Source organism: Rattus norvegicus, chromosome 16 (genome assembly GCF_021556685.1).
Source record: "Rattus norvegicus strain SHRSP/BbbUtx chromosome 16, alternate assembly SHRSP_T2T, whole genome shotgun sequence".
NCBI classification, from domain to species: Eukaryota; Metazoa; Chordata; class Mammalia; order Rodentia; family Muridae; genus Rattus; species Rattus norvegicus.
The window spans coordinates 51,443,560-51,466,194 of NC_141549.1; the positions used below are offsets into that span (position 1 = coordinate 51,443,560).

Here is a 22,635-nt window from a genome sequence, read left to right on the forward strand (position 1 = left end):
TACTTTTGAGTTTAGCAAGAGGACCAGGTACAGCTCCTGGAGGTGTCACCCACTAAACTGTGACTTTCCCCAAGAATGAATGCCCCGTCCTGCTCATCTCTCATATTTGTCTGTTCCAAGCTTCCCCTAGTTCATAAGTCACAGCTTGGCTGTTCCTCCATTGCCTGGTTCCTCAGAATTCTGCCGGTCAGTGTCTCTGGATTGTGATGTTTCCTATTTCCTCATCTGTTTCCCCCCAAAATGAAAATCAGTTTCTTCCTGTGGCTTCACCTCCTTAAGAGGTCTAAGAAAAAATTATTCCTATTTCTTTTACTGAGTTGTTTTTTTTTAACTTGTTGTTATGACAAAATGGAAACTCCTGCTCAAACTTACACCCCATACTATAAACTGTGAGGCAACACTAATTTGGGGATGAACAATAATCCACAGTTTGTGAATCCAGTGAGTTGTTATTACTAAGCACGCTCACGTGCACGCAGACACACACACACACACACGCACACACACATACAGGCACGTGTACACACACACATTTCCCACACATTTCCCTTCTTTTCCAATGGAAACTTCTAAGTAAGGTCCAGATACTAAAAGAAATGATAAGGTGCTGAATCTGGGAGGCTGTAAGACCTGTTCTCTTGATATGACTCATGGAAGTTTAGCCTATCCAAGCCTTCAAAGAAACCCCTCCATTTTCATTCTAACATTGCCAAAGAGTGGTAAACTTCTCAATCTGGTCAAAATTAAATAATAAATATTTTTAAAAACCACTTTGTTACCTCTCTTTCCATGCTCTGGTGTGTTCTTGCTTCTTCTATTCTTATTGCCTTTCTTAACTCCTACAATCACAATTGATTCATTCAATAAGTATTTATTGTACAGTTTCTGTGTCCCAGCCTCAACTGCAGACGTTGGCAATTCACCGGTAGACATAACAAAGACCACCCTAATGTTTAGGTCATGGAGGTGACCTAAAACAGGATAACAAACCCACATAAATATATAAATATAGATACAGGTTGTATATCTACAATGGATATATATATATATATATATATGCATGTATATATGAACAGGTAAATTATCTGTGGTGTTATAAATCAGTAAGAGCTATGGAAAAATATGCAACACAGTTGGATCCATGAGACCAGGAGGGCCATTGGTTGGCAGACGGATCATTTGTCATTTTAAATGGAGTGGTCAAGTAAAGCCTCATTGAGAAAAAGATATGTGAGGGCAGATTTGGAGAAAGCGATGAAGGAAATGAGTCAGCCCAAAGGTCGGGGAGTGGACCAGTGCCTGGTACCAACCGTACTCAACACATGCCAGCAAGACCAAGGACACCAGAGAGTCTGGAATGGAGTGAAAGAGAAGGAGGACTCTAAAAGCTCTAAAAGTCCGAGAGGTAATGAATGGGGAGTCTGAGTATTTCGGGCCTAGAGAGTCATAGACTGTGGTCTTCGCTCCGAGTGACACTTGAGACATTGCGAGGTATTAATTAAAGCCACGGCGTGAGCAGATTTAAATTTGTTTATTTTTCAGATGGGTAACACTTGAACATCATGTAGCCAAAAAACGATCTGGACCTAACAAATAAGGAAGTAACATTAGTATGCAAATTTGGTCTTTGTCTTTGTATCTCATTCAGAATCCCGATCCACTTTAAAATGATGCCAGCTAAGTATTGATCTCTCCTCTGATTGGAATAATTAGCTCTAAGATGTATATTAAGGTAAAATCACATTTAAAGTCTACCAGGGTTTTAAAGATTTGCAATAAAACGAGTCTCTAATTGGCTATTTGAAGGCATTTTTTTTGACTGTGTGAGACATTACTCATCACATATTTAGTTATTCACAAAATAAAGTGGGTTAAATCTGTATTATTATCTAGAGTCAAAGTGTCCCCAAATCAATCCTACACGCCAGAGATGTAGAAAAAAACTTTAAGGTACACCAAAGCCATTCAGGACAAGCATACTTCCTGTGAGTAACACAGTGACACATCAGGGTCTCCCCCAGAGTCCAATGAACTGTCCCCTGACAACCACCTCTACTTCCCACGGATTTCCTTACTACAAGCCAAGTACTGTCTGAGAATGTGAACTGAAGACTGGCTACCCGGCCCTCCATAAAACAGAGTTGCTGAGCCAAGGCAACCAGAAGCACACAACACTCCTCCTACTGGGTGGCCAGGTCAATAGCAAAACAATGTTATCTCTAACCCTAACGATGATTCATAATCATAACCGTAAGGATACTACCTAAACCTAACCCTACCCCAAAGCTACTATACCATAACCCTAACCATAACCCTATCCTAAACTTAACCCTAATCATAGCCACAACTGTAACTGTAACCCTAACCCTTCCCTACCCTAACTCTACACTAACCATAACCCTTCCTTAACTGTAAGCCTTCACTAATCCTAGCCCTACCCAAACCCTACCCTACACTAACCCCACCCTACACTAACTCTACCCTACCCTAACCACCATCCCATCTGCTCTTGTGCTCCCTCACCTCACTTCTTCTCAGCACATAGACAGTGTGTCTTCTCACAGAGCAAATCAAGCATAACAAGATGCTGACGAAGATGTGAACACAACCATATACTTTTCTTACCGCATAGTATTGTTTCTTATGTGCAGCCTCCCTGCTTTAGTAGATTATCTATTTTATTATCCATCCTTACCTTGTTTATAAATTAAACTAACTAGAGGTGTAGTGACCTTGGTACTTTCTGTGGTTTCTGGCAGCCGCTATGGGTCTTGGATGGTGTCTGCTGCAGGGGAGAGAAAGCTACAACGTCATTCAGAACCATGCATTGTGCCACTGGCAAGACTGATTGTGAAGAGAAGTGAGGTACTTTAGTAATAAAGAACGTTCTGGTTTGGGTGTAGATTAGTCACGCAGCCTCAGAATGACTCACAGTGAGATTCATTTTGGGGGAAGCAGACTACCTCCAGGTCAAAGCGCCTTCATCGCGGGGTGATCATTATCTTCTTGCTCTATCCAGGGAGCCTGGAGGATTCTCAAGCAGATCTGAGGTCTGCAGAGACCTTCCACCTCCTTCTGTGTGAACCACACTGCTTTGGTGGCCACCGACTAAATGGACCACACTTGCCAGACGAACTGAACCCAGACAAGAAAAGAAAACCTCACAGCGAAACTTAGTGTAGCTGAACCTGCATGATCTGAGAGTCCCCTGTGCTCTGGCCAGCTGTCCCCACAGCTGTGACCTGACTGACTCCATACAAGCCCCAAACCACCACACTTGCACTACTGTTTGAAGGGTCCTCAACTGGACTCTTTGAATAGAGAGTTTTCCTGGGAGAAAGTAATGCCATAGATGTTATGTTTCATGATCAAAAATCACCAATATATCATCAATATAGTATTGCAAAATGTGACTTTCAATAGCATATATATATACACCTACAGATGCACATGTGGTATTTAACACATGCTAGTGAGATCAGTCCCAGGAGAATTTATTGGGAGGATACCCTATATTTCAGTTATGCATGAAGTTTTGTTAAAAATTGGCATCTTCCAATGTAAGGGATTAAATAAAAATGAGTTTCAAAGTGTTCATCCCCAGGAGCTGCCTTTGTGTTTTGTGGAAATATCTGTGCAAAGGGTTAATGTTACATGCGTGGTAGACATTAGTAGATACATTTAAGAGCGGCTAAGAACATAGCATCCTGCACACGACTTTCATGATTGTACGTTCCTCCGAGATAATGGATATCATTAGCAGCAGCGCCTGTCCTAGGAAACTTGGCAAGGTTAGGGTTGTTCGTTACAGCTTTGGTTATATTAACATACACATTAATATTTATAAATATTTGATGTCATGTTAATTTTTCATATAAGGTGATTTATGTAATGCTGCGATGCCCTGTTAGAGGGCATTTGCAATACGCCTCAAAAGGGGTCTGAATTGATGCATGTTCTTTAAGGGACTTCGCCTGTATATCACCGTTCTTACAGTGCATTATTCCGAGCAAAACGTGCTTCAAAATAAATTACGTGAATTGTGGATTTACTCCATTAACATTTTAAATAAAACATAAAGGAAAAGATCGTGCCGAACTGACTCGCTACATTTCTAAAAGGATCTCTGTTCTCCCGGAGCAGAATAAAGTTTACTGAATTAGTCTTTCTCAGAGTGAACTTACCGCGCAAGCCATGACTTTCAAATTGTGCTTTGAATAATCTTATGTGTTCTATAGAATATGTCACATAGGCTATTCAGGATAAGAGCTCAACTTCAAATGGAACAGTTATAGTATTTGGTGTGGGGTTTTTGGTGGGCTTTTTTTTCCAATTTTCTTCTGCTAAAATACATTACCATGCCATGACCATATTCGGATGTAAGAAAACCAAACATGAATTAAGGAAGATGTGTTTGACAAATTAAATGTAAGTGATTTAATTGATATTAGTTTTGGGTGAAAAATATTAATCTGTTTCTAGGATGTTTAGGGGGTTTAATGGGAAAATTAGTTTACATATATTAAGCTGACTATGAAACCAGCGGTGCACAGTATGAATAACTGTACATTTGTTTAGTATAACAGTTTTATAAGGTAATTCACTAATTTGCACTAAACCAATGGCATTACTAATAAAGCTTTGCTTATCTTTAGCTGGTTCAAAAAGACCATTGAATATAATCTGAGGAGACAAAATCAGAAAATTCTGTTTTATGTGGTAAATCATTTCTGTGTCATAACAGAGGCTACGCCTATGCATTTCTATAGGGGTTTCTTCTCCAGGGTTTCTAAGCATGCTCTACCTCTGTACTGTCAATATGAGACTCGTTAATATGATTTGAGCTTCGATGCTTCTGCCTCACTTTCAACAATGTTAGCTATTGCTTTTACTGCCCCCTTATCCGTATTGAGATTCAACTTTGCTTTAAGTCAAATAATTCATTATATATTCATATAAAATATCCATATATTCATATATAATATTCATATAAAATATCCATATATTCATATATAATATTCATATATATCCCCAGAATGAAACGTCACTATGCTTCAACATAGAGCCCTTCACATCTGGGTGTTTCAACATCCAAAACTGATAGAGTGAACCGAGCATTTGGAACTCCTTATGTACAATGTGTGCCTTGAATAGAGCGTTTGCTTTTTTATTAATTGATCCTTCTAGATCATTAGGTCGTAACTGTTACCTTTACTTCCATCCCCGTTGCTGTGTTGAAAGCTTGAGAAACTTAAGGAATCAACTCCAGAAATTAACTTTGATTTGACATTATAAAATTTGGCTTTCTCTTTCCATCCAGTTTCACAAAATTGACAATTAATTTCAGTAAAATGTAATAGACCTTTCCCTCATATTTTCATACTCAAATTAATTCTGTCATTCCAATTATTCACATTACAAAAAAAAATTATAGTAGGTCACAAGGGAGAAAAATGCTTTAATTTGAGGCCACCCAGAAAGATCTTTGGCAACAAAGCGAATGGAAATATAGGGAATAAGGGTTCTGTCCCCGGGTGGCAGTGAACTGGCTCCACCCAGGACTAAGCAGCAACTCAGTTCACATTCACGTCATACACAGCACAGAGAACTGCCGGCCTGCAGAGTCAAAGGCGAAGTGAGCAGTAGCTAAATTGTGTGTTTAAAAGATTTGAATTAGGTACAAAGTATATTTAGACTAGAATATGTATGCTACAGGCAGAAGTCTATTTATAATACATAATATATAATATGAAGAAGGAGAGAGCATGCACGTAAGTACGCTTTTCCTTCAAAGCTGTCTCCTGCCGGAGATCAACCAGTATGTCTCCTTCAGGATTTTGGAAAAGTGAAGAACCAGAAATGTAAAAGGCATGTGATTAAAAGGCTGTGGAATATAGTAAGCAAAATTGTTAGTCCCATTATTAAAGCCGCTAGTTAGGAGGAAAAAATTGCAGTACATCACTCATCAAGGAAAAAAATACTACAAGAAGTTAAAAGCGGTGTGTACTAAGGATGGGTAATTAGAACAGGGAAATCAAAGCTTGATCCCACACAAAGGTTAGTGTTGCACCTTATGCAACCAACTTAGAAGATTTCTGAGCTGCACAAACTGTGAATCTGGATTTGGTAAAATTCAACTTAAGACGAAGATAAAATTCACCCAGCAATCTGTAAAAACATCTCCTTTATGCTACCAAAAAGCTGTAGCTTGATTTACTTAGAATACAGGTGAGATGTAAAGCGATTTAAAAGAATAGGGTGTGTGTGTGTGTGTGTGTGTGTGTGTGTGTGTGTGTGTGTGTGTGTGTATGTGTCTGTGTGTCTGTGTGTCTGTGTGTGTGTGCAAGTTATAGGTATATGTGTGTATATATATATATGTATGTGTGTATACATATATGTATATGTGTGTGCATGTTATATGTATCTAGGCATACATATTCTGTGTATTTCCAAACCTATAATGCTGCTGTTGTGAACATTCTACTCTAATCAGAAAATTGCAGAAATATGAACATAAGCAAACTATACTGACTCACATTATATTGTAGTAGTTTATCTAAATCTAAGAGGAAACAAGGTTTTTTTTTCCCCCCTTAAACATGATGTAGGGAATGTATGGTCTCAGAAATTATAACTGTAAGAGTAATGTATAATTCAGAATTTTATATTCGAAGATACAAAAGGCATCAAAAATTAAAGAAAGTATGGCATTTGTAAATAAATATTTCACTGAGCCGAGGCAGCATGCCTAGGCATTTTCCCAGATGGAGGTGGAGAAGGTCCCACTCAGGATGCTCCTGACAAAACTTGAGGACAAGAGAGAGGCTCCATAGCTTGTAGACACTTGTAGGACTAAGTGGATTGAACTTACGCACATACAAATCACAATTCTTTTTAGAGCATGTTCATACCATTTGTTTGTTATCACAGTCACCAAGATGCTGGATCATGCATGGAATTAACCTGAGAATTAGCTGGCTTCATGTAAATTCCACTTGGGTTACTTTTCCAGAATTCTCCTCTCTCTTTAGTCAGAGACTCAGTTTGGAGATTTTCAAAGGAAGCCAGTGTTGACTGAGAAGACTGAGCATTCTATGTCCTAGGAAGAAACGGAAGTTTGTAGCTGGGCATCCTTTTCCCTTGTCTTCAGATCCGAACAGTTGTTACTAGGAAATCTTTAAAACAAAGTTGCAAGTTTGTAGCAACATATTGCCCGGCCATTGTACTATGTCGATGATTAAAATGCTTAACAGAGACTTGGAATTTGCTAGGTGAGTTGAAAGGCAAGAACAACTACTGCTTAGGAAACCAGGTGATCCTACTCATAAACGCAAACTTTTCAAGTTTAATAACATCATCTCCATGGATGCTTTCAAAAGCTGAGATGAGAGTCTACAGAGGGGACTTTCTAGTTCTTTTAATGTGGCAATTTTCACCCCAAGATGAAATAAAACCGTTATTGGACTAAGTACTCCCTCTGTTAGACAAGATAGTGACACGAAGTACCAAATAACTATGACCGGGCCATCTGCAAAACCAAATGGAATTTAATTATTTCTATCACTCTCTATTATAAGAACTGTGTTGATGTAAATATAAAATATACATGTGGTAGGGGGTGAGGAAGTGAGGAGCGGACAAAGGGATTGCTTTCTACAACTTAACCCTGAACATATGGCATGCCCATACATGTAAAATTAATGGGACTGGTATAATCAATCATTTAACAGTTGATAAGTCACCTCACGTCACAGCAAAATACGTTGGGCTGCACTAATATGCATCTGTTAAGATGAGAAACCTAAATGGATAAAGCAAGGCACAGCCATAATCATTTCTCTTCCTGTTTATGAATATAATATGAGTCTGCCTTTCTTTACACTAATTCTGCCACTTACAAAATATGGTGACACCATCAAAATTAAAGTGTGTTTAATGTCTATGTTTGATGTTAAGATTCTTACCATTAATGTCATTTCCACCAAAGGAACAAAAATAAATATCAGGTTTAATTTCTACTCTGATTTCACTCGCTTATGTTAAACTCTCTTTATGAAGAGCCACGGGCAGTCTGTTTAGGGCTACTGTGCCCCGACACGAGGAAATGTGAGAGAAGACCATTTAAAGTCACAAGAATGAATGCACAGGGGCCGATACACATGTGCATTTTTCCTTCCACGATGATCTATTGTTGTTCACAGGAAGTGATTAGACAAGTTTGTTATTGCTTTGCTACCTCACAGAAACCATCGCCATCCCCACTCGCTCCCCAAGGTGCCCTCTAATAGACAGTTTTTAATGATCTGTGATTCCAAGTAGCAGTAGGCTTGCAATTCACCCTGTTTAACTTTCCCGATGCTTTGAAAAAGATGGCCAAATTCTAGAACCTGAGGCCTTTGGAACAGTGACAGCCCTCTTGGAAATTCTTTACCAGACTGACAAGTCTTTCTTTTCCTCCCAACCACAGCCAGTCTTCAAAACAGTGGTTTGTTTTACCTCCATGGACCAATGGCTGAAGTCCGACTCATCATTCCCCGGTGGAATCTGAGGGCCAGTGTAACTTCAACCGAGAGAGACAATGATTTTAGAGCACCAGATAAAGGGATCTAAAAATGTGTTATATTTGGGCAATTTTATTCTAAATCTGGGCTGTACATAAAAACGGATAAGTGTGCTGTGGCACAGCAGGAACTAACGTTTTGTCACGTTCAATTATTTGAAGTCATAGCTTCAAACACAGAGTACACAACAACCAAAAAAAGGCAGCTTCTTTGTGTGATTCTGGGCTGAAAACGTAGCTCAGTGGTGAAGTCCTTGCCTAGTGCACGTGGGGCCGAGGTGTCAGTCTCAGGTACTGTGAAAGGAAGAAGCATTTCTCTCTCATTAAACTCCAGTTCGCACTTCAGCTGATGAATCTGTTTGTGCGTAAATGACGTTATCATCAGAATAAGTTATGTTTTTTTTTTTCCTGGAGACGTTCATTACCGTTTATGTGTTTGAGCTTTGAAAGGGAAGCTACTTGGCCTGGTTCTGCCGACACTGCACAAATTCTCCACTCTTCCGTGTTCTCAATTTTAAAATGGGGAGGACAGTAATAACCATGGAGGGGTAGATATTTGGGATGATTTGCTCGAGATGATGTAAGGTACGTTCTATCGATCATCTGCTACCCACCTGTCAATCATCTATCTGTTGAACACAAACTCATGTTAGAAATGTGATTAGGAAGGGGAAGAGTAACATGGGGACTTGGTAGGCTGTGGCCGGGTACCAGTGACAGGCCAAAAGGGTTTGTCTGCACACTTTCTTCGTTAGCCATAGTAAAACCCTTTCAGTTCACGGCGAATGGAGAAATGGACCCCTAAGTGCACAATGCTTCTGGCTGAAGTCACATGGGATGGAGGGGCGTGATGGTGAAGGGAATCAGTGGTGGGAGGTGTAGTAATGACACCAATGTTTAAAAAACAATCCAATCACTGTGCTGCTGAGTGTCACCTGACATTAGACGGTGACTCTAAAACACCTAGAATCTATGTGCATTTAAAAGAAAATTTTTTTGACAGTCTTATTCTGAAATTTTCTTGAAAAATGTATGGGTTGGGTCAATTCCCACTCCATTTCACAAAAACCTCTTTAATATGAAAAGATTAATATTTATTTAAAAGTTCATTTAAAACTATTATAACTTTAAATAATAGATAAAACACTGGACAGCAGAACAATCAAAACTTGTTTTTCTTTTCTTCTTTTTCTTTTTTAACCTATCATGCTGGAGAGTGACCCCAAAGCTTCATGTGCTCTAACACAGGATTATGCGATATACTCTAGTCAGCACAATAGAAAGTGCTCTGACACAGGAAAACAAAAACAGACTATCCCAGTCCCTAAGTTACTCCTTCTGCTACATTTCAGCATGATTTAAAATCTGATTTTGAAGCAGTACTGAGTTTCAGCTTAAATTTCTCTCTAGAACAGTTCTCAACTTTCCTAACCCCGCGAGCCTTTGACACAGTTCCTCATGCTGTAGTCTCCCCCAACAAGATTATCTCCACTGCTACTTAACTACAGTAATTTTCCTGACGTAAACGTCTGATATGCAGAACATCTGCTCTGCTCCCTGAGCCTCAAAGGAGGCGCAGCCTGCAGGCCGAGAACCGCTGCTCTAGTATGAGTTCTCACCCTCTTTTCCTGTCAAGTGTAAGAATAAGTAAAGTGGGCTTCTTTGAGATGACTTCTTTTATCTGGAAAATGATAAAACTTAAACTATCAACTAGTTTATTATGGAATTCTGCCTGGGACGATATACCTTAATCTTCTCGGTGTATAAGAATTAAGAATGTTCTAGAAGACTTAGAACATGGTTCATATATTGGATCCATCCTTGGAGATTCTGGTACTGTATAATTGAGGTAGAGCCTAGGACGGTATATAAGGTTTCCTAAGAGGTGACTCTGGTGAAATCATCTGAAGCTTATACTCCAGAAAATATCTTCCAGGGAAGAACACACTACTAGTTTATCCAGTACCAGTGGTCAGCCCTGAAAACACACATATATAAGCAACGTCACACAGAGTGAGCAGATTGCATTTATTAATTAATGGGAAACACAGCACATGAATTTGAGAGGGAAGCAAGAAGAGAGGGAACATGTGAGGGGAAAGAAAGGAAAGAGGAATGATATAAGTATATTATAATTTAATAAAAATAAAAATATATCTAAATAAAAAGTGCTGTAGGGCTCAATCAGTTGATTCAATGAGTAAAAGAGGCAAGTCTTATATTTTGATTTCAATCCCTGGAGCCAAATAAATGTGGGAGGAAAGAACAGACTGTGTAAAGTTGTCTTCTGATCTCTATATGCAAAAGTGCCCACATATATCACACACACACACATACACACACACACACATACACACACGCACACACATATACACATACATACCCACATACACACACGCACACACATATACACATACATACCCACATGTACACATATACATACACACATACACACACATATACACATACACACACATACACACTCACATACACATACAAACACACATACACACACATATATACATACACATACACATACAGACACACATACACACACATACACACACATACACATACAGACACATACATACCTGTGCACACACATACACACATACACACACACATGCACACACACATACACACACATATACACACAAACATACACACATGCATGCACACACACATACACACAAACATACACACACACGCATATACATACACAGACATACACACACATACATACACACAGACATATACATACACATGTACATACACACATACATACACACACATACACACACATACATACACACACGCACATGCACACACATACACACATATGCATACATACACACACATACACAAACACACAATCTAGAGAGACAGACATATACACATATACTATTAATAAAAAGTAAAAAGAACTTGAAAATAGCTCCAAATTTCTACAGCTTATTTGTTATTAATATAACTTTCCAATTTCTATAAAATTATCGTCTTCGAAGTTATGGAAATAGCATGACATGATTGCTTATGCCTACAAGTCCCGGTACTTGGAGGCCGAAGCCAGAGGGCTGCTGTAAGTCTGTGTTAGCCTGGACTACATATCTAACTTCAGGTAATCATGGGATACAAAGTGAGACTTTAGTCAAAAACAAAACAGAACAAAAATTTCAATAAATCCAGTGTGGTTGCTAATGTTTGAAAATAAATATTACCTGTATCAAACCTGATTTAATTCCAGTTTCCAAGTGACATGGTGAATTCTTGAGGCAAGGTCCAGCATTCTCTCACTGCTGTGGAGAGACTCAAAGCAGAAATGTTCAGCTAAGCATGGGGTCCCACAGGCACTGTCTTCCTTCCAGCCTTCCTTCTCTCTCTCTCTCTCTCTCTCTCTCTCTCTCTCTCTCTCTCTCTCTCTCTCTCTCTCTCCTCTCCTCTCCTCTCCTCTCCTCTCCTCTCCTCTCCATATCCTCCCTCTTTTATAGACTCTTAGTTTGTAATCTTCTCATGGTCTATTTTCCTACTCTTCTAGATATCTTATCCAAGAATAAAAGAGGGGAGGCTGAAGCCTTCTCTTTCATACTATGTGTGTGTGTGTGTGTGTGTGTGTGTGTGTGTGTGTGTGTGTGTGTGTGTGTGTAATGCTGAGTGGAGGTTAGGGTTAGGAGAAAAGCATTAAACACACACCAAAAGGGACTTAGTGGCTGGGCTAGAATTTTCTTTCTTACATTTTGCTCCGGGAAGGCCTGGCTGGGTTCTCACATTTTCCGCTAAACCAAACAAAATCTGAGCTGTGTCTGAATTAGAGAAATTAAGTATCAAGTCGCAGGGCTACAGAAGTTAGTTTTCCCTTCAGAAGCTTTTGACTGTGTTACTGGCTTTCATCTCCATCGTTCTTTGTTATAGAAAGTATTACATGGCAGACCAAATCAAGTTTATTAGAGGTGAACCAAAGTTTCAGTGTCTTTACTGGGCCAGCGAGATGTCTCGGCAGGTAATGAGCTTGATGACTTGAGGTTGTGGCCAGGTCATACATGGTCTTAGATGAGAATGGACTTGTGGAAGCTGTCCTTTGCTCACTTCCGACACACAAGTAAATATACTTTTTAAAAGTGTTTTTAAAAAACCTTTTTCTCAGAGAGAAGGGATGTTTCTGATGACGTCTCATTTACAAGCAGGTCTAACCTTTGCCTTCTTTGTTACAAAATCCTATGACTGAAATTGGGATGTTTAGATGGTTCAGGCCTGGTTTCTAAGAGAAATCAATCATGTCAAAGAAATGTAACTTTGGACTAAAAGGGAAGAAGGAGAAAGAGGAAGACATTGAATGGCCAGTGTATTTGCATTGTCTAATAAAGCCTTAAGGAAGTTGTTTGCCTTTTACATCCGTTTCAGATGGATCTGATGGTCCGTGGGGTACTGGAGACCAGGCATGCGACTGGAGTGTCTCATGAATATGTATGGTGAAAGTAGCAGGGGCAGGAACACCTCCCCCCAGGCATCTTCAGACCAAACTGTTACTTCTAAGATCAGCCACCCACAACCATCCATAGGTAAAATGCAGACGTCACCTCTCTGCATATATGTCTACAGTTGATCTCTCACAGACAAGAAGTTCTCTGATCTGAGACAAAACCCTAAATGATCTGTTAATGATTTGGGATTTGAAACAGTTTGCTCTGAACCCTGGCTCTCATAATCAAATTTGACATGAAAATAGGACCGTCATTAGATTCAAGGAAATACCATCGTTTAATGCTTAATCACATTAAATTTCAGATAATTAGCATGCCATGAAGCTCCATTTTGGAAACAGGAGTTTGAACCCTACTACCTAGCAGACCATAAAGACATGTAGACATTTAGCCTCAGAGCAGTGCAGTATTAAGTTGTAGCTTCAGGGATCTGGTTTGAGGAAAAAATGACCTATTTATTAATTCCATTTATGTGTTTTATTGAGTACATATGTGTAATTAAAAGGCCACTGCTGGCAAACATTCTCCTCTGATTAATTGCTCCTAAAACCACTCTTCCTTTCAAAACAGAAATCTGTGTTCCTGTACCTGTCTTGGGAATAGTGTGATGTGCTGATACACGTTTATGTTGTTCTTGTTGCGAGTAGTTGCAACTGTTTGTCCTAAACATTTGTGTGTGTGCGTGTGTGCATGTGTGCGTGTGGGGGGGTGTTGTCTGAGAGATGGGAGGGTAAGGAATAGGCTGAATTTCTTGATACATCGAGTTTATCTAGGCAATTCTGGGAAGGCTGAGCCAAATTGGTAAATCTCAAGCTAAGTCATTAAAACTGTGGTGAGTAATAATACTCAGGACATTGACACACACATTCCAGGTCACCCACACCCCTGGTTTTAGCGCTACTTCATAATTCTTTGTCCTTGACACCGCTGGTTTTGATTGATTGCTCTAACCATCATGATACCTTGAAGGAAACAACTAATGTCCTTCAATGAAGAGTTAGGATCCACGACAAGGGGAGTCCAGAATAACAGCTTATATGACACAAATGACCGTACAGTTTAAACTAGGAAATAAAAGTTGAAGGTAGCATTAGTAATTTTTTTAATTAATTAAGAATATTTTGCTCTTAAGTTTTTTTTTAATGCTCCTTTAAGTATCAATTCAAAGGTGTTCGATGCTGTAGTAATCTAAGCATCTCAGAAACTCCAGAAAGATTTTCCAGCAAGGGAGCTGCCATCCCGGTATGACCCTATGTTAAACTTCACCCACTTGTCCAGCTAATTCTTATGCTCCTTCAGTTTTACTAGATATGATGTTTTTATTGGGGTCCACAGAGCATGGCAAATGACATCAGCAAGCTTTGTAATTTCCCACTGACGGGTTTTCTACACAGCTCACACTTTGTCCCTCAAACTGCACCAAATTGCTCCAACAATTAATTCATCTTAAAGCCCAGGAGTGGGGGAACTTTGAAATGGACCCCTTCTTGGGATTTTGTGTTAAAAACAGAAAAGTTCCCATGAGCCAAGAGGATAAGTTAGCTTTTCCAGCGTCTGCTTCTCGCCCAGTCTCACTTTTTCTCGGCCACCTCCCAAAAGGAATGAATTAATTTCTCTTCTTGTCCTTTAAATGAATAGTGTAGTTTGGGTGAAATTATCGGGCAATTGCATGCCTTTTATGCAGATAATGCTATTTGATGAAAGCGGTGTTTTGATCTGCTGTGGATAATACAGATCCAGGGTTGGATTCATTGGTGAGAGGAAAGCTGTCTTCTCTGATAACTTCATCTCAGCATGAGGTCAGACGGGGAAAACTGGGATGGGGGATTAAAAAATGACACAGCCGGAGCGGTATTCAGTTCCCTGCTGTGCTCCTGGCTGCACACTATAGCTTATGGTTCTGATCTGTTATGGTATTGTCTGCCTTTCTCTCTCGGAGCAGAAAAGATTGCTTAAAACTTTTCTTTTTTCAGCTAGAGGGATTAGTTCTGTGCAGCTTTTTTAATTAAAGAAACTGTATCTTTTTTCAAGGCAATTTAAAGCCGCAAAGGAAGGGCCATCAACATCCAGAACTTAGTACTATTATCTGGAACAAAGTGGCAGCGCCGAAATTTGATATTCAGAAACTGGGGAAGGAGGCTACAGAATTATGTTGCATTTTTTTTAACCTTCCTGGTGGCTCAAATCCTCAAATGAAGAATGGTAAATATGTTATTTTGCATATGTCCTGAATATGTGCCCATAAGCAGTAACTTCCAGTTGCTTTCTTTCTAGCTCAGCTGAGCTGGCTTAATTAAATCTTCTTGACGCTAGCGGAGTGTACTTGGACATAGTAGAAGAGGAAATAGATTTTACTACAGATTCCTTTTCTTTACCCAGAGATGATCATTTAAAAAAAATTTCCATTCTGCTGAAAGTAAGAGCAGTAGAAAATATCTGCTTAATATATGCAATTTGCATTTAAACATACAACATATAACTGGGTGGTGCTTTATTGCTGAGACCCTTTGCACGTGTGATACACGGTCGTCATCTTTATTAATCTGAGAGAAGCATGGGTTGAGTCTCTCCAAGTGATGAGGAATCTGTCAGAATGGATGTATATATTTGAGCTGGATTTATAGTTCAATTTAACCCAGGTTAATGTTGAAAAATCCTCAAATGTTTCCAATGAGGCCCACGCGGTTATCACTTTACAGAGCACACAGGCGCTGTGCTGTGGTTGCCACATACACATCTCCAGCTGAATTCCGTGCCAGATCAATTAGAAACAGTCGTCCTGAGCAGACAGGAACAAACAGAGATTGTTTCCCCCATGCCAGCTGAATCCTTGTCTTGAAGAAATGCAAAGTAGTCACCATAAGCTTTATACTTCTGACCATTCAAAGCCCAAAGGCAATAAAGGTGTTATAATAATGTCACTTAAAATATAAAATACCTAAGAGTATCTCCTTGCTAGGAGGCTTGGGTCCTCTGCCCCAAATTTTCAGTAAAAACTGCATTTTTCTGCAAGGGAGGAAAATGGAATTTACTCTTTGCTTTCCCATATATATATATATATATATATATATATATATATATATATATATACACACACACACATATATATATTTGCTTATGATTATGTTTCTAAGGAAAGACAAGCTAGTTCAGAGGTGACCCCCTAGCTTTTCATAACTATGTCCTATCCCATTTAAAGAGACATTGTCAGAGAATTAGAGAAGTATACTTAATACATACATTTTTAGAGGTAACTTTATTTTATGGCATACCAATTTTTAAAAGAAAAGTCAGGATGACATAATGTATTTTTAAAAAAAGACATTTTAATCTTGTAGCTATCCATTAGTTCACATATTTACTAAGTATGTTCTACAGACTAGCCTCAGGAGCTGAGAAATGAAAATGTCATTTCTCTAGTACTGTGACACCTGCTTGCAAGAATCCACACAAAAACAAACAAACAACAACAAGCAGGAAGGACCATCACACACACACACACACACACACACACACACACACACACACACACACACCCGGAGAAAGTACAGTGGAAACCCTGCTATGGAGAAGAGTATTAGCCAGTGCTTTAAGATCAGGCATTTCAGGGCTAAGCTTACTCCAGCTGTAGAGGTGCGAAGATGGGGGAGAAAGAGTTGAGCTTTTCTGAAAAACATGCCCAGCTCATTTCATATTCAACTATGCCAACATGATACCTATAGTTTAATCTATACTGACAATTAAATTCATAAACCTGACCCTGACATGGCTAAAGGACGGAGTTTTCTTAACCAAAGTGTCCTTTTGTGTCATTAATGCATGATGAGCCTAAGCCAGTACTTGTCACCCATACACTCTCTGAGGTGCCCACTAAAGTTCTCTCACCTGATAACAAGCAAGCGCGTGCTTCCTGTTAAAGGATGGTTTGGGAGACAAAACCCTTCCTAGACCTTGGGGTCCTTTGTGATGCTTTAACAAAACGGTAAGAGCAGCTAGGGGTGTGCCCCACACCTGCACTTCACAGGGAAGGTCGAGCCCCCGAAGCTCTGTTTTCTCCACTCAGCAACACGATTTAAAGGAATGTGCTGTTCTATTGGCCGCTTGCTCCATGGCTCCAAGCTGTGGCCACCAAGGGAAGCCTGTGCTGCTTTAATTAAGGTAATGGAAGCATATTTTCTATTACCAATGGTCATTTTGTTTTATGACTTTGATCAAATTGGAATATTTGTTTTTGTTTCCCCCAGACCAATTGCCAAAGGAAATAACTTATTTTTGTGTGTGGTGGGAAAAAAGGCCTGATAATCACTTGATGGCTACTTGAGAGACTCGAGTATCGGGTTTAGGTTCTGGTGCTGTGAATTATTGCAGACCTCATGCTTCTCTAGTTGCAAAATGATTTCCAGAGATGATGTCAGGTACCTAGACCTCAGGCTCATCTCAGGGACCACCAGCTTTTCGCTTGTTCTACGAAATCCAGGAGGCCCATCCATCCGCTTGCTCCTTATTCTAGTTGAAACATCACCCCTTGGGGATGCCTATGGATTCTTGACTTACCTGAGCTTTTCCAAAGGTGAGCTGGTTGCTCTAGCGTCTGAACTCTAGCTGTCAATGTCATCTCTACCAGCTCTTGAATGTCTGGAATCCCTTAAGTGGCAAACGTGGCAGAGCTGCAGAAACTCAGGCTGAGCTTGACAGTCAAGTCTTTGTGGCTAAAGCAGAAGGAGCTAAGTTCAGAGAACAACTTCAAACTAGCATTATGTCTTCACCCTCCCGAGAGAACCCCACACCTGCATGGTTCAGTGTTCCCTTCTGTGTCCTTGAAAGACTCCCAAGTCAAAAGGGAAAGTGTGCTTTGGAGGCATCTGTTCCCTGTCGGGGAGGTGGGGACAGCTGCCACCCAGCCCCTGAGCTACAGGCTGGATCTCAGGACAAGAGAAAGTGCATGGCCTTCAAAACAGAGTCCCTGGAGGACGAGTATCACCTTAGGCTGCCAAAGACACAGGCAGAGGTTGACATGATGGGAACTGGAGTACCAGAGGCCTCTGCTCTGACTTCATAACAGGTCAAGAGGCTGCCCTTTAGTACCCTAGTCCAGTTCTGATGGCCTGGGTGTGCCCTTCCTAACCTTAAACGGAACCTGGAGGTTTCCAGATACCTCTAGAAGCCTGCTAAGGTCAGGGCAACAATAGGAAGCTAGGGGGAGGAGACGCAATACAGCCTGTTCCTTGTCATTAGCCCATGAATAGACCAGATCAGCACTGCTAAGACTGCAAACTCTCCAGCCACCTTGGGCAGTCTGCAGTGCAGGCCAAAACAAGCAGCGAAGACTTGCATTTCTTCTGCTAGTCCAGGTTTTATTGGTGCCAAAGTGAGCAATTCACCATCTTTCTCTCCCCTGACAGCAGCTCAGCCACAAGGCAAAGTTGGGGTGGTCACATATCAAGCAGGTTCACTGCTTTCCAGGGATGCATTTGGAGCACAAAACCTGGTCCAGTTTGGTTTTTTTCCCCAACAACATTTCTTAAGGGGCTTGAATGATGGGACTTCTGAGAGAGGAGGGAGGAGAGGAGAGGGGAGGGGAGGGGAGGGGAGGGGAGTCAGGTTGAATGCACCTACCCCGACTGCCTTACTTACAGGCTGAGCCTTGCAGAAGCTGACAAATGCTGACCAGACATCAGTGTGCTTTGTCCAGTGGCAAAACCTGGCACTAAGCAAAGAGAGCTTATAGAGGTGTGTGTGTGTGTGTGTGTGTGTGTGTGTGTGTGTGTGTGTGTGTTCGCACATCCACTAGTGTGATGTGGGCTGGAGACAGGCTCCCAAGTTTACTACCATTTCCACATTGAATGACTTCCATAATTCCTTTCTTCATTATTAGCAGTGTTAGCCATAATGAGGGTTTGAGGGAAGAAGAGCTGAAGTAAACAGTGCTCCTCCTCATCTCCCCCTGCACACAACTCTTCTGTTTGAGCATCTTTGGGGTTGGGGTAGTGGGTCTTTATTGTGTACTCAATAGACGTCAGCACAGAAGAGGGAGAGAGGGGTTTTGCTTCTTGGACAGTAATAAGTTACACTCGTGATTTTTTTTTGTGGGAGCTGAGCTTCAAGGTGATTTATAAAAGGCCCTCAGAGTTTGCTTATGATCAGGTCAAGGATGCTAATTTGGGGGAGTTTATTTGATTTTCTTTAATGTCTGGGGGGCCATACATTCATCATTGACAAACTTCTTACGATAATGAAGAGAGGAAGGTGTAATTCCTCCTGGTCTGCCGCCTTAGTCTTTTTGAAGTGTGAGATTCATAGGGCAGGAAGGAGGCTGTACCGTCATCCTAGGGTAACTCTAGATTGTTCCAGAAAGATGTGCCAGTGGGCCTTTGGGTCATTAGTGCTGGTGGAACCAAGTCGGATTCACTTATTGTCAAGACTTGACAAAGCCCAGCGTCTTTGGGAACTTAAACCGTGGGCATGGGCACACTAATTCGAGTTCCCTCTTTGTCAATTCCACACTAAACTTTGGGGAAAAAAAAAACAGAAAGGTCCAGTCTTTTCCATGTTTGCCTGACTGCTGGATTTGTCCTTTTTAACGTAGTTAAAAATACAAAAGTCTTCGATTCAGGCTAAGACAGGTTAAGTAGAGTCCTCTGCTCTGAAATTCGCAGTGGAGGTAGGACCCAAGGGCTCGGCTGGAGCCTGTTTCCTCTGCCAGTTGCGGGAGACTGGCTGGCAGTGGCTCTGGGCAGGCCTGGGGAACTCTCCGCTTCGCCCGGGTGGCTCCAGGCTGGTCTCAGGGACCGCCTGGGCACTCCTCGAGGAGCTTCACCCTTATTGGTGCAATGATCCTCTCCAAGGGGCAGGACCCAGTGCCTCCTGCGGACAGCAAGATGCCTGGAGGTGGTGGGAGGCAGGGAGCCAGAGCGCGATTCTGTAAAGGTCCTAGGTTTGGTGTTCCAAATCTCGAACCGCAGGAGCTTCCAAAAGTGAAAAAGGGTTCCCCGGGTGGGCTTTCCGCCGCTAGGGGTAAGGATGGGGGCGGGGGCGGGGCCTGGGGCTGGAGATTCCGGGAGTTGAGTTTTGGCAGAAACTTACAAAGTGGCAGAGTCCTGGAGGGCGGTAAAGTTTTTCCGGCTCCCACTGCAAACCAAGTGTGGCAGGGGCAGTGTTGTGCTGCAATCCGAGGGAAGAAAGGAGAAATTGATGGGGGATGGAGCTGCTGCTGGTGGTGGTGGGGCTTTAGGTTTGTTGAATGTGCCCCTGACAGTGGGTCCTGGTTGGAGGTCCAGCTACTTGTATCTGGGAGAGGACACTTGTTCTAAACAGGGCAGAGCTGGGGCCTGTGTGGATATCTAAGTGTTCAGTGCAGCCCTCCCCTGCTGGAGTCCGAAGGTCATTTGCGCTTTTCGGTCTCCGACAAGAGGACACTTTTGGAAGGAAAGACGCAGGTCATTTTCAGAGGCTCTGTCAAGGGCGGGCCGCCTACCGGGGGTGGCAATCCTTAATTACACCCTTCTGTCTAGGAATCCATCTTCCCAGGCAGTGTCTCGCACTCCCACCTCCTCGGGTGACTCAGCTGACCCGAAATGCCCACCCTATGGAAGATCAAGAAAAGTAGTTTTCTAAGAAGGTTAGAGGTTTGATTACACCAAGAAGTGTTTCCACTTAAGTCCAAGGCAATTACCCGCCCCTTCCCCCAGGTCTTCCTCCCGGCCACTAGAGAAGAAAAGGACAGACTCCCACGCACGTACCCCGCACTTTGTTGGTGCGTGTGAATTTCAAATGGTGCTGTAAGTTCATTAGTGTTTGCAATCAGCGGCCAGCAGACCCCTCATCAGGGCCGAAAGCCGGCAAGAGCCATTCATCAGCATGAAGTGTTATTCATGGATGACCCCTAAATCACGGCGAGAGTAGTAGATACACTGATTGGTCACAGCATGGGAGCCTCGGTGCTTTCCTCGTACCCGGCGTGGCTGGGAGGAGGGATGGAGGGAGGGGCGGCGATATGGACGTGGTTCAGTCCGGCAAATCCCATTTGACAGCGAAAAAAGCAGAAAACCGGAATCTCATTTTTTGAATAAAGAAGAAGAAGAAATAAAGTACCTGTCATCTTGACAAGTGGCGGAGCGGAGGAGTCAAGGATTATAAATGATCACAGCCAGGTCCAGCTCGCCCTGTGATTGGGCTCTCCCGCGATCCGCACCAGGGAAGCGCATGGTAGGCTCCACTCCTGTCTTTTACACACACACACACACACACACACACACACACACACACACACACACACACACACACACACGTACGTGTACGCGCCTGGTCTCCGGCACACTAGCCCAGAACGTCCCCCGCCCTTGCCCACAATTACAGTCCTGGATGCTGCTCCCTGGCACAGCGCCCTGCTCGCCTGCTCACCTTTCCCTTCTCTCCTTCCTCCCTCGCCTCCTCCATCCTCCCACTTCTCGGACCAAGAAACCGGGATTCTGGCCGGTGGAGGAGGTTGGAGGGGCCGGGCGGGAAGAGCGAGGGGGAGCGCGCGGGGGAGAAAAAGAAAGTGAACTCATTGGCGCCCGCGCGCTTCCCTCCCCTCGCCCGGTCCCCGGGCCGCCCGGCGGTGGGCAGCGGAGGAAGTTGTAACACTTGCATCTCCCCCTCCCACCCCTCCCCTCCATGGGCCCCCTCCCCCGCGCCCGGCGCCTTTGAATTTGGCCAGGCGAGCGCTGGGGCGATCGCGGCGGCGGTGGCCCGGGAACGAGCGGGCGAGCGGGCGAGCGGGCGGCGCGGGCGAGCAGAGCGCGGTAAGTGCGGCGCCGTGCGCCCTCCTTCCTTTCTGGGGTCCTAGCGCCCGGGCTTCGGGCGGGTGGGCGAAGAGCGAGCTGGGAAACGCGGTTCCCTTTCCCAAGCGCCGCTCCGAGGGGCGGCTGCGAGTTGGCCAGCCTTACAGTCGGCGGAGCATCCCAGCTCCCAGACTCTCGGAGCTCTGGAGTCCCTGTTCCGGCCTCGGGTCCCCGCCCCTCCCTCGCGTCTGCCACCCTTGGCAGCAGGCTCTGGTGGGAACTTTGGCGGTGCCTCCCACCTGGCTTCGGGGCAGGGATTCAGGAACTCTGGACTCTCTGGGTTTCCCGAGGAAGGTGGTTCCCGGGAGCCTGTGGGGCAAGGAGTGTAGATGACCTCGCTCTCTTAGGGGGTGCTACCCAGTTAGGGACACAACCTCTGGTTCTCTGGGAAGGTATCTGGAGGGCTCCAGTGGGACTTCCGGGAGAGCTGGAAGCCTTGGGGTGTCTGCATTTGCCCCGGGTGTGGAGAGGAAGCTTCCCTCACTGCCAGACTGTTAAGTTGCCAGGAGTGAAAGAACTGGGGCTGAGGATGCTGAGAGGAGTGGTGATCTCGGCTGAAACTTGATCTGGAAACTCTGGATGGGACTGAAAGCAAACAAAACATACCCTGACCAAGGCATTAAAAAATTACAGATGGGTGAGCCTGCTACTCGCTTCAGGTCACTATCATGTTTTACAACTGACGAAAGGGGCTTCAGATGTTTCAGGTTGGGGTAATGATGCCTGATCTTTGCTGACCCCCTTATTAAATGCTGTCCAGATTCCATTCCTGCTG

General features: G+C 42.8%; 2 protein-coding genes across 7 annotated transcripts in view; both read left to right on the forward strand.

Moving 5' to 3' along the window:
- Erich1 (glutamate-rich 1) overlaps positions 1 to 22,635 on the forward strand; it is a gene marked incomplete at its 5' end in the record, with an annotated part of 52,793,804 nt that overhangs the window by 20,573,000 nt on the left and 32,198,169 nt on the right.
- Tenm3 (teneurin transmembrane protein 3) overlaps positions 21,596 to 22,635 on the forward strand; it is a 612,494-nt gene continuing 611,454 nt past the window's right edge. For all 7 annotated transcript variants that reach the window (XM_087588318.1, XM_087588319.1, XM_087588321.1 and 4 more), the window contains exon 1: positions 21,596 to 21,821. The gene's annotated coding sequence lies outside the window, so the exon portion shown is untranslated. The remainder of the gene's footprint in view (positions 21,822 to 22,635) is intronic.